Below are 12,338 nucleotides of genomic sequence, written 5' to 3' on the forward strand. Positions count from 1 at the left end.
GGGGACTTAAGCTATAGGGGACTTCTAGTAAAATATTTCTTGAAGATGGCCGAGTAAGGAAACACACCGGTCGTGGGTATGCAGGTTACCTCATGAGTGGGTGTATTCCTTATAGAAAAGAGAAGAAATTATAGAAAGATGCCCCTTTGTATGTGGAGGGAAGAAAACTTTAGGACGTGCAGCTAACGAGAACTTGAGGTGCAGGCCGAAAGGGAAACAGCTATAAACAGATTGAGGGAGAGACAACGGATTTAAGGGAAAACATCTGCCTGCATCTGACATCCAAAAGCTGCATCTGTGGCCTAGGATCAATCTTGTAATGCTTAAAAAAGGAATGCGAGGGGGCCCGAAGCGGGCTCTGGAAGTTTCTTTTTTTCCTCGAGATTTTCTGTTTGCTTTGCCCAGAATGCTGCCAGGGTCTGATCTGATGAAATAACTCATATGGTCCTGTTTCTTGATGCTGCAGTAACATTCCTTGGAAGCTAACTTTAGAATGATAGATTTAAAGGACATTTTACCTGGATTGTTCTAGACACACTAATCAGAGGAGCCCATTTACTTTGCTAAACAAAACCTCTGGAAATCTCCAGACGGACTCTTTAAAGATTTCATGTTTCAAGTAGAATTTTTCAGTGTTAAAGAAGCTGGAGACCAGAAGTAAGGAGCAGACAGGTTCTTGTGACGCCTCGGAAGAGATGGAGAGCATCTGTGTCGATGCTAGATTGAACTTCAAATTTGTCGGATAAGTCCCTGACCTAAGTATTACTTTTTTTCCATTGAGTCACTTGTTTGTATCCTGTAGGCACAGCCCAAGAGGCTGGTTTAAAGGGAATAGAGACACAGATGTCGAGAACAAAAGTATGGACACCAAGGGGGGAAGGTGATGGGGGGAGGGGTGGTGGTGGGATGAATTGGGAGATTGGGATTGACGTGTATACACTCATATGTATAAAATAGATAACTAATGAGAACCTACTGTGTAAAAAAAATAAATAAAATTCAAAGAAAAAAATGAACAAAGGGAATAGAGATCCAGCGTTCCCTGTAGGTAGGCCCGTTCTCCGTTTCCCTGAGAGGAAGCCAAAGAGGATTGTGAGTAAAGGGTCCCACTCTCCACTCTCACACGTCACCTTTCCTCCTCACCCAGTCTGCACAGCAGGACGCCGGTACGTTTATACTTCACGTTCCGAGATTTTTCCCTTGAGGGACGTCAGGGACCTGATCCCCACTACCGGAAGATTGTCGTAACTAAGATGGAGGAGGTTGCCCTCCGTTATTGTCAACAACCTTTTGGAAATTTCGCAGTAGCTACCTTTCCACTCCCCGCTCAGGGTCTACTCCACGTGTTCCCTCGTTTTAACTCTTGTCTTTATTTTATTTTATTTTTTTTTTGGCGGTACTCGGGCCTCTCACTGTTGTGGCCTCTCCCGTTGCGGAGCACAGGCTCTGGACGCGCAGGCCCAGCGGCCATGGCTCACGGGCCCAGCCGCTCCGTGGCATGTAGGATCCTCCCGGACCGGGGCACGAACCCGTGTCCCCTGCATCGGCAGGCGGACTCTCAACCACTGCGCCACCAGGGAAGCCCTCTTGTCTTTATTTTTATGCATATTACTCCCAGCCAAGATCGCAATGGGCTTTGCACGTGCCACTGCCACATATGTTGTCAACAATTTGGAATTGTATCAAATAGAAATTAAGTTTGTATAAATGATATCACTTCACGCACGCGATGCTGTTCGCTAGAGCTCCGTTCTGAATGACGATGACAGTGGCCTCAGTGTTTGGCAGCGGCGGGTGGGGGTGGGGATGTTGCAGTCAGAGTGACTGATAACAGGCCTGGTGGCTCTGGAGTGTTGCAGACAAGCAGTAAGTGATGATCACCAGCTCTTTGTGCTCAGAATCTGTGGCATATTCATTTTCCACTCTCCAACGCAAGCACTTGCAGAAATAAATCGGGCCAGAAACAAGAGTATCCCCTGTTTCCCAGCTTTCTCCTCTATAATGTGGATGTCCTAGCCCTGTGTTGAAAGTTAGGGCAAGTTACAGTAACATCAGAGCATTTGCCTCAAGTCACGTAGATGACTTGAACTTGGTACGTGGTAGATTTGAACTCAATATTTTGACCCCCGCCATGGTACCTTCCATTTGCGAGTCAGAGGGTCTGATTTTCTTAAGGCACAGAGTCTTTCTACTTGTGTGGTCTGGGTGTTGAGGAGACGCTTGGCATAAGGGAAAGGCTCCAATTTCATTTTTCTTTCTTTCAAGAAATCTCTAGAAGGGTACGTGACACCCTGGCGATGACTGGTGCAGTCTGGAGATCCCCACCTGAGAGCAGCCCGTCTCACGGGTTGTCAGCTGGGGGTGCTCATTGCTATGTTGTTTGCTGTGCGTTTCCTCATCCCTCGAAAAGCGCTAGTTGAATTTTTCCAAACCAAGCAATTGACCTTAGCACTTAGCATCCTTTGAGTTTACACCATAATTCAAATCCAAATCCTTTTTAAAAACACCCTATTGGGACTTACCTGGCGGTCCACTGGTGAGGACTCCGTGCTTCCACTTCAGGGGGCGTGGGTTCGATCCCTGGTTGGGGAACTAAGATCCCTCATGCTGTGCGGCCAAATAAATAAATAAATAGATTGCAGATTAAAAAACAAAACAAAACTGTATCACACACAGAAGGTGGGCTGATAGTGAGGCAAAGAGTAATGACGGGCAGGGCACTCTCAAATCAGGCCGGGTGACAAGCTGGACATCTTGTTTCCATCAAATTCTCGTAGCTGCCCCCTACTACTCTGTGTGTTTGCCGGGCTTTTCAGATTCTGTTGTGCTCTTTGTAGCTGGATGTTTTCCAGAGGGTCATCAAGAGAAAGGCGTATCCTCTGCATTAATAACCTTTGGAAGGATTTTAGCAGTAAAATCAGAGACCAGATGATGTGGAGAACAGGAATGGCGGTTTTGCTGGGTTGCGGGGGGGGGGGGGGCATTTATTCACCCTTCCAGGAAAGTGTCAAGTTCACCATGCCCCAGCACCAGACCCTTCACCCAGTAACTCTGAGATCTCATATCAAGTTTACTCAATACTCATGATGTAAATGGCAAAACTGCTACCCTCATTAGGGGAATAAGAATTGTTCCTGTTAAAGGCGTACAATATACAAAATAAGTGACTCCAAGCTCTTACTTGGAGTAACAGCTAATTTCTGTATGTGCTTTCCTATTTTTTTGCTTTTTGTTTTTAATGAATTCATTAATGTGGAGTTCCAAAACAACTCTTGAATGTTTACATCTAATTATTGAAAAGTACAGGTGCCATATGAAACTTTAAAGAATATACTGAGATGTACGGCAAAGATAAGCACCATAGATGAGGACTCAGAAAACTATGGCCTGTGGGCCAAATCTGGCTTGCCACTTGTTTTTGTAAATAAAGTTTTATTGGAATACAGCCATACTCATTTGCTTATAGATTATCTGTGGCTGTTTTCCTATTATAACAGCAGAGTTGAGTAGTTACAATAGAGACCAGATGCCTTTGCTCTCTGGTCCTTTACTGAAAGTTTTCCAACCCGTCAGAGACATCTCTATGATATTTATTTACTCACTCATTCATTTATTCATTTGTTCAGTGAACACCAACTTTGTTAAAGAAATGTGAGAAATGTAGAGATGAAGAAAGCAGGGGGAGGGTGGGTGGGGGAGGGATGGATTGGGAGTTTGGGATTAGCGGATGCAAACTAGTATATATAGGACACATAAACAACAAGATCCTACTGTATAGCACAGGGAACTATATTCAATATCCTGTGATTAGCCGTAATGGAAAAGAATATGAAAAAGTATATATGTATGATTGAATCACTTGGCTATGCAGCAGAAATTAACACAACATTGTAAATCAACTATATTTGAAGAAAATAGATTAAAAACAAAAAAAACTAATACGCGTTGAACAGCGGTGGGGAGAACAGGCATTTCTTGTCTCTTTCCCAATCTCATATGAAATGGAACTGAACGATGCTCTTCATCAGATTCAAGGCGTTCTCTCCTAGTCCTGTTTGGCTAAGAGATTTTATAATAATGGGTGTTAGATTTGATAATTTTTTTGCATCTCTTGAAATAACCATATAATTTTTCTTTCATTCTGTTAAATGGTAAATTAGAATGATTTTTAAATCAGTCACTTGTTTTAAATTAATCTTGCACTTCTGGAATACAAAAACTTTTGAGGAATTAAAAAAAAAAGAAAGAAAAGGAAGCAGTCCCTCATGTCCAAGAGCTTACCATGTAACGGAGACGAGTCATGGGCCCAAATTGCCACCTCTGGCAACATGTATGCGAGACGAGAAAGAACTAAATTGCTGTGTAGTGCAGAGGTGGCGGAGGCCCTGGACAAAGGGAAGGAATTGGGATCAGAAAAAGGATATCGCTTTCATAACTGTGGCTCCCATGACTTCCCAGTGGGAACTTCATGAGGAGTAAGAGTCATTTCCTTCATGGAATTTTATAAATTGTAGTATCCAAAGGGTGGAAATGATTTAGGATATTACTTAGCGTCCAGATTTCTTTATCTGGAAGCATATTTCCTCTGTAACTATGAGGATAATCGTATTTCTAGAAAATTTTTAAAGACTTGAAGGAAGGCTTCCTTCTTCAGAGTGGAAAGACAGAGGGAATTCCTTTTCTTTTTTACTTTACTGTTCCCTGAAGAAAGTAATATTAAATGGTATGGGTCTTAAGGCAGGGATCTTGGCAGGAAACCCCTCAAATATCAGATGGATTCAAAACAAGGTGCAACTGTAGACACCCAGCCATCAATAAGTGTGACTCAGTGACTCTCAGAAGGCCACAGCCAACAAGTGTGAAGGGAGCTTTGGGTGAAGGTCTGGGTCAAATGCCACCTCACCCGGGAAGATTCCACGCGGGAAGCCTTCCCGAATGCTTCAGTTGGGGTTAATGTCTGCCTCTTCATTTGTGACCTGCTTGAGGGCAGGGTTCCCTTTCTGACGTCCGTATCACCAATAGCACCCACTCCACTATTTCTGTTTCCCAAGGATCTATTGAGTTAGCGCGAGTTGGATGCCGACTGACACTATGTATGCAAAACCTAGCTGGCCGATTTGGGTAAAGGACCCAGGAATTGCGGGTTTATCTAAAAATGAAGCAAGTGATAATCTTTCCATTCTGCTGCCATCAGAGGATCCAAAATGTTGGCTAAATTCTGGCCACCCTTTCTCTATATTCATAACAATAACGCTGCCCCCGAGCGAGTGCAGCTTATCTAGGTTAGAACACAACCCTGGGACGTTTCCCCCACTGAAATCATAATATTTTGACTGAGAAAGTGGATAAAGCTTTCGGTGAGGAAGCTACTGAAAGAAAAATGATACTGGAGCCCAACAGGTAATTTTAACCTTAGGAAGCACCAAAGCCGAAATATTTCCTGTTTCCTCCTTCTGAGTCACAGGGCCCCTGAAGTTACTCGCCACCCTGACAGCATCCCCTGGGGCTCTGGCCTCCCGTCACCAAGAAGCCCAAATCACCCTTCCATGTCCTCAAGGGTTTCCTCAGTGCCCGGCTTTCACAGTAGCCTGGGTTCCAATTGACAGGGGTGTCCCCAGCTAAGGACTAGAAGAGGGAGACACGTTCTGGAAGCTCGTCTTGCTTGTCCCCTCCTCTCCCTCAGCCCGAAGAGGAAAATGCAGGCTTGGTGTATGAAGAACACACTTTAGGGCATTTACTGGCAAATAGATAAAGTCACTGCAGACACATACGGGTGCTGTCTTCTATCAAAACCGTCTAAAAAAACACTGACTCTACTGTGTCCTTCAAGCCCCATGGTGTATTTATGAATGGGATTGCTTCCTCATTTGCTTTTCGTGTCAGTAGCTGGGAAGTCAGAAGGCATTACCTCTAAAATGGGGAAAGAACACTGTGAATCCATACATTTGCAGCCAGCTGCGGCAGGGACCAGCACATAGACTCACTTCACCCTGTCCCTACGGGATTTTTTCCTGAGCTTCTGATTTATAACGATCACTTTCGAAGGCCTAGAAATGCTTAGGTGAGATGAAATTACTGATTCTCCTAAAGTTCTGTTTGCACTGGAGGCTTTCTGGACGGCCGCTGGTTCTGTCCTGTTTAAAGCATTCGGTGGCGTGAATCCACGGTTTCTGCCCACATCACCACATTCCTGGGATGCCTTTCACGGGCCTTCGAAAGATCATCTGACAGCCGCCTGTGAGGTCAATGAACTTTATACATAATTAAACCTTCGCAGTTAGGAGAATTAATTTTTTTTCTCCCTGAGAAACAGGACATGTTGTGTTGCCTTCTGTTACTGAGTAAAAGTTCTGTGGAGTCATCAGGCTAGTTTCACATGATTTAATGCTGAACCGAATAAGAAAGTGGTTGCATCCTCTACTGGGCCTCACAGAACAGTCACCACCCACACTGTTTATTCAGACTCGGATCTTGGCCATTTGGGGTTTAAGCCAGAAGAAAGGGGGGGAAAAATCTAACCCTGGAATGAACGCTTTTGAAACTCTGTATTCTTGATGAAATGCGGCCAAGGATTCTTTAAAAAATCTATTTAAAATCAATTACTGGGATCATATTTTCATTTACAGTGGATTGTTAGCAACAGCTAATTTTCTCCGTTTCCATCCAGCTTTGGAGTCTAGGCTGGAATTGGAATCATCGGTCTGTTTTGCCTGGGTATCTGATGCCACCACCCAACTATGTGTGGGTAACTGGGCAACTCTGACCTTTGACCAGCTCTCCATAAAATAACAAGGAAAGGTGTGAGGAGGAAGGAATTGAATGAAAACAAGCCTTAAGGGATTGTAGCAAGTGTGCTCCCCCGGGGGGGGGGGGTGGGAAGAAAATATACAGGAGGCATCTGTCATATGGAGAGGAAAGAGAAAGCATAGGGCAGGACTGGGTATGCCTGGGAAGATAGGCACCAGGACCATCTGGCAGGATTGCAAAAAAATCATCTCAGATATGTCAGATCGTCTCGGGTTTTTAAAGATCTCCAGAGGAGATGCTGGAACCTCCTTTGGTTACCCACCCTCCTCTTTGGCAATTTGTACTGTCAGGAAATTCTTTCTTATTTCCAGCCTAAAATGTGCACGTGGTGCTGCTCCGGAGGCTAAGTTGTTGGTGGGGACCACCGCATCTCCCCACAGCATACGTGACTCCGAGGGTGGGATGGGGCATAGGAGTGGCTGCTTAGTTGAAGCCACAATCACGTTGACCTCCATGCCCATCGGTCCCCGGGGCTCAAGAATGGGGCTGGGGCTGGTGGCAGGCAGGAGTAGCGCTACTGAGACGTCCAGATACCAGGTACTGTTACCCAGCATTTTGTGTATGTCACCAGGAAGAGAGGACATTGTCATGACACATCCAGGAATGAGCCTCACAACCATGTGTAAATATTAATACGAACCTCCTCTTTTGAATTTTAAGAGATCCAATTTTTAAGGAAAAACTCCTTCAGGGAGATAGACTGTAGAACTTCACTGGCCTCAAGATGGTAGCTCAGCTCCTCAGTTTTATAAATAAGAAGAGCTGAAAGCCAGAGAGCATGAGGGACCAATTGCGGACCAGACTTCAGGTCTTATGCCCCCAGCCCAGCCATATCCTGCCCTTCAGGGGCTGGTGCTCTGGGGGCGAAGTGATGCTGGCACTGAGGTCACTTTTCTCACTTCCTCCAGCCCCTTCCTCCTCCTGGGCAGATGCACGGGGGATGGCCTCCACGAGTGAGTTACACATTCATTGAAAGGCTGTCAGATGACCTGGGCAGCCCGCCTCCTTCCCTTTTTTATCGAGTTATGCCATTGCCCTACCTCAGGCTGCGGTTTTTTCCAGAAGGGAAGAGGTCATCTTCCCCTTCATCCGCCCACCCTCATCTGCACTGAGTTCCAGTTCCCTGTGTGTATAGATTACTGAATGAGTGGCGTGAGCATTGCAATCTGATGAGGAGGGCTTTGAGCCCGCAGACAATAAGCCCTGTGCCCACCGCTCCCAGCCCACCCTCACCTCTTCCTCTGTCAAGTGATCTTAAGAACACTTGCCCTACCTGCCTTAGGCACACCTAGGAACAAATGATCGTATCTATCGATATCTTTAAAGTATGAAAACACGGGGTTCTTATATGGTGAAATAGTTCAAGCAAACAGGAAATAGAGAGAATAAGATGTCAAGTGCTTGTGTGTGTACCATCTCTGTGTCATGTCTTTATGCCGTATTTGCTTCAGATCTTCTTACCTACCTTTAAAAAGAGAGAGAGAGAGAAAGCACTTTCCCAGTCCCATTCCCCTTTTCTGTGAAGCATCAATTTAACTTTGATGTACATTATTACCATGCACGATTGCATCTTTTACACATATGTGTATCCATAGACATTTACATTTTTAAATGTTTTCAAACTTTATCTAAATGATATCATTGGCTTTGTGTTCTACATTACGTTGGTAAAAGTCATCTGTTGTAAAACATGTACCTCTGCTTCATCCATGCTGCATAGTATTCTACCAAAGGAAGGATGCTAAGGTTGTTTCTAACTTTTAAAATGTCTGTTTGAAGAATATTATAGCTGTTTCTAACTTTTTGGCATTACAGACAGTGCTACAACTGTACGTGTTCTTTGCCCACATGTGGGAGACTTGAGCTTCTCTTGGAGATGTATCAGTAGATAGACAGATTATAGATACATACATACATTCACACACATACACATATATACACACACACACCCAATAGCAAAGTCATAAAGTTAGCACATCTTAAACTTCCCTACATGTTGCCAAATTGCTCTCCAAAGTGATGGTACCAGTTCACCACCACATGGTCTCTCAGTATGGGTCATCACCATATTTAAAATTATCTTATGCCCATCTGATGGCCGGGTAGGTTTTAGATGTGATTTCCTGATTACTAGCGAGGTTGAGTATATCTTTTCACTTGCTTACTGAAGTCGGGTTTCCTCCTTTATGAATTCTCTCTTCTTATCCTTTGCCCATTTTTCTGTTGGTGTGTTTGTTTCCTTACTGATTTATTGGAGTATATAATGTATTCTTGATACCAATCCCTTGTCTATTATAGGCATGGCATGTATCTTCTCTTGGTTTTGTAATTTTGTTTTGTTGATGATGTACTAAGAGTTTTTCATTTTTCATTTTGTTTTATTCTTATAACAAGTTTGTGAGCTAAATACTATCTCTATTCCTATTTTATAGATGAAGATAGCACCTTTTAGAGAGTTTAAGTAAATCGACTGAGGTCTCACAGCCCCAGTGGTGGGGCTGGAACAAGTCCAAATCTAATTCCAGAGTGCTCTTGAAGACATAAGCACTGTGACTATCCCCATTTTACAGATGAGCACACTGAGGCCCAGAGAGGTTCAGTGATTTGCTCAGTGTCACACAGTGTAGTAGTGTTAGAACCAAGACTATTCTTCAGGTCTCCAGATTGCTAGCACAACTGTATACCTAGATAGAAAGATGGGGGAAATGGGCACATGGATACCACATCCACACATCCTTTTAAAATGTAACTTTAAAAAATGACGAGCTATTTGAAATGCAAAAGAAAAAAGTCACAGAGAATAATGTATCAACCAGTAGTCGCCTTCTACTCACATTTAATAAATGTTGACATTTAGCCACATTTTTAAAAGTTTGGTTTTTTTTGCAGAAAATGTTACAGTTAAAGCCTCTTTTCTAACCCACCCTGATCCCATTCCCCTACAGCTTTCCTAGAGGTAGCCAGTCTTCCAGAGTTGTGCTGTTACATACATGTTGTTGCATTTGGCTCCCGGCTATGTGTCATGAACAATAACTAGTATTATTTTGTGAGTTTAAAACATTTACCGTAGTGTTCTTACTCAGTAATTCATCTTTCTCCAACTTGCCTTATCACTCAAAGTTATGTTTTTAGGATTTATCCTAATTAATGGATGTAGAGCAAGTTTCCTTACCTGCTATATTAATTCCTTTTAATGAATATATCATAATATATCCATTCTCTAATTGATGGAAGTTTAGATTGTTTCCACCTTTTCATTTTACAGACAGAGCTGTTGTGTACTTCTTTGGGCTTGTTTCCATGTGGACATGTGAGCGTCTCAAAGGTATAGATGCAGACATGGATTTCTGAGTCTTAGGGTACAAACATCATCCACTTTGGTAGATGTTGCTGAATTGCTCTCAATTTACACTCCAGAACCGTGTATGAGAGTTCCTGTTGCTCTGCATCTTCTCCAGCTCTTGGCATTATCAGGCTTTTACATTTTGCTAATCTGATAGATTGAAAGGTATCTTATTGTGGTATTTATTCATACTTCTCTGATTTCTAGTGATTTATGCTTTTCTTTATCATGGTTGTTGGTCATTTGGGTTTCTTTTTCTATGTATTGCCAGTTTATAGATTTTGCTCATTTTTTGTAGTGGGTTATTTGTTTTTTTTCCTTACAGTTACCAAATGTTCTCTATATATCCTGGATGCTTAAAAAAAACAAAAACAAAAACAAAACTACTGTCTCCATTTCTTGCCTTTAACCTTTGTTTTCTGGTGTCTTTTGTCACATAAGTTTTAAAATCAAATTGGTCAACATTTTTTTCTTTTTTTGCTTCATGGTTTGTGCTATTGTGTCATTGCCTAGTCTGCGATTATAAAAATAGTGTCTGTATTTTTTCCTAAATATTTTAAAGTTAACTGTAATTCTCTTGGAATTCATTTTTGGATACAGCATGAGTTAGAGATCTATTTTTTTTCCCTGTAAATAACCAATTGTCCCAGGACCATTTAATAACTAGTTCAGTCATTTCCCACAGTTTTATAATGTCACATCCCAAGTTCCTATACGCAGAGGGACTCTCTCTATTACGCTGGTCTAGTAATCTATATCTGCACCAATTCTATTGTATCTTAATAATAAGGCTTTAATAAATGTCTTGATATCTGGTAGGACAAGTGTCCATCTTACACTTTTTCAATATTGTCTTGGCTGTTTTTTGACCTTAATTCTTCCATATGAATTTTAAAACCAGCTAAAAATGTTCATGAAAAACCTTTCTGGGACTTTAATATGAATTACATTCAATTTATGTATTAACTTAGGAGGAACTGATGTTGATGTTGAATCTTCTCATCTCTGAGCATGAGATATATCGCTGTTTATTTACGTCTTAGGACTTTCAGTGAACTTTTATAGTTTGCTTTCATTTAGCTCTTGCACCTCTTTGTTTAGATTGAATCTAGGTTTGTCATAGTTTATTGCTATTGCTGATGGGATCTTTTAAAAATTACATTTTCTAATTGGTTGTTGCTGATAAGGACGCCATGGATATATGTATATTAATCTTATCTCCGGCATTCTTACCAAACTCTCTTATGACTTGTAATTGTTTGTAGTTTCTCATGGATTCTCAATGTAGACAATCTTATGTGCACATAATTCTTCTTTTGTTTCTCTATTTCAAATCCTTATTTCTCTTACTCCTTTTCCTTTGTTTATTGTGGCAGCCAGATATCTCACACAATGATGAGTGGAGTGGTGATATTTGTCTAGTTCCTGACTTTAAAGGAAATAGGTTCCTAAGGTTTATCATAGAATTTTAGTAGAAACTGCTTAGTAAAAACTTCCTTATATTCTGGGTTGGCTAGGTATTTTATTGTACTTTTGAATTATGAATGGGTACTAAATTTGATAAATGTTTTTTTCTGCATCTATTGTAATGATTAGTTTTTCCTTCTTAATCTGTCAGTGTGGTGAATTACAGTAAGACTTTCTAATGTTGAATCTTCCTTGAGCTTCTGGGATAAACCTTACTGGTCATCACAAACACACACACACACACACACACACACACACAACACACACACACACACACACCATATATTTACCATGTGATAAATATGATACATGCAATCATGATATATATGATACCTGAGGTGTATCATATCAAAAAACATATTTTAAAATAAATATACATTTATACACACACTACACTGCTGGGTATGTTTGCTAATATATATTTTTTTAATTAATTAATTAATTTATTTTTGGCTGTGTTGAGTCTTCGTTTCTGTGCGAGGGCTTTCTCTAGTTGTGGCAAGCGGGGGCCACTCTTCATCGCGGTGCGCGGGCCTCTCACTGTCGTGGCCTCTCTTGTTACGGAGCACAGACTCCAGACGCGCAGGCTCAGTAGTTGTGGCTCACGGGCCTAGTTGCTCCGTGGCATGTGGGATCTTCCCAGAGCAGGGCTCGAACCCACGTCCCCGGCATTAGCAGGCAGATTCTCAACCACTGCGCCACCAGGGAAGCCCTGCTAATA

The 12,338-nt window shown here is 42.1% G+C and overlaps 1 protein-coding gene across 1 annotated transcript in view; it reads left to right on the forward strand.

Moving 5' to 3' along the window:
• BCL2 (BCL2 apoptosis regulator) overlaps positions 1-12,338 on the forward strand; it is a 182,214-nt gene that overhangs the window by 72,927 nt on the left and 96,949 nt on the right. The gene's annotated exons all lie outside the window — the stretch shown is intronic.

This window comes from Orcinus orca, chromosome 15 (genome assembly GCF_937001465.1).
Source record: "Orcinus orca chromosome 15, mOrcOrc1.1, whole genome shotgun sequence".
Classification (NCBI taxonomy): Eukaryota; Metazoa; Chordata; class Mammalia; order Artiodactyla; family Delphinidae; genus Orcinus; species Orcinus orca.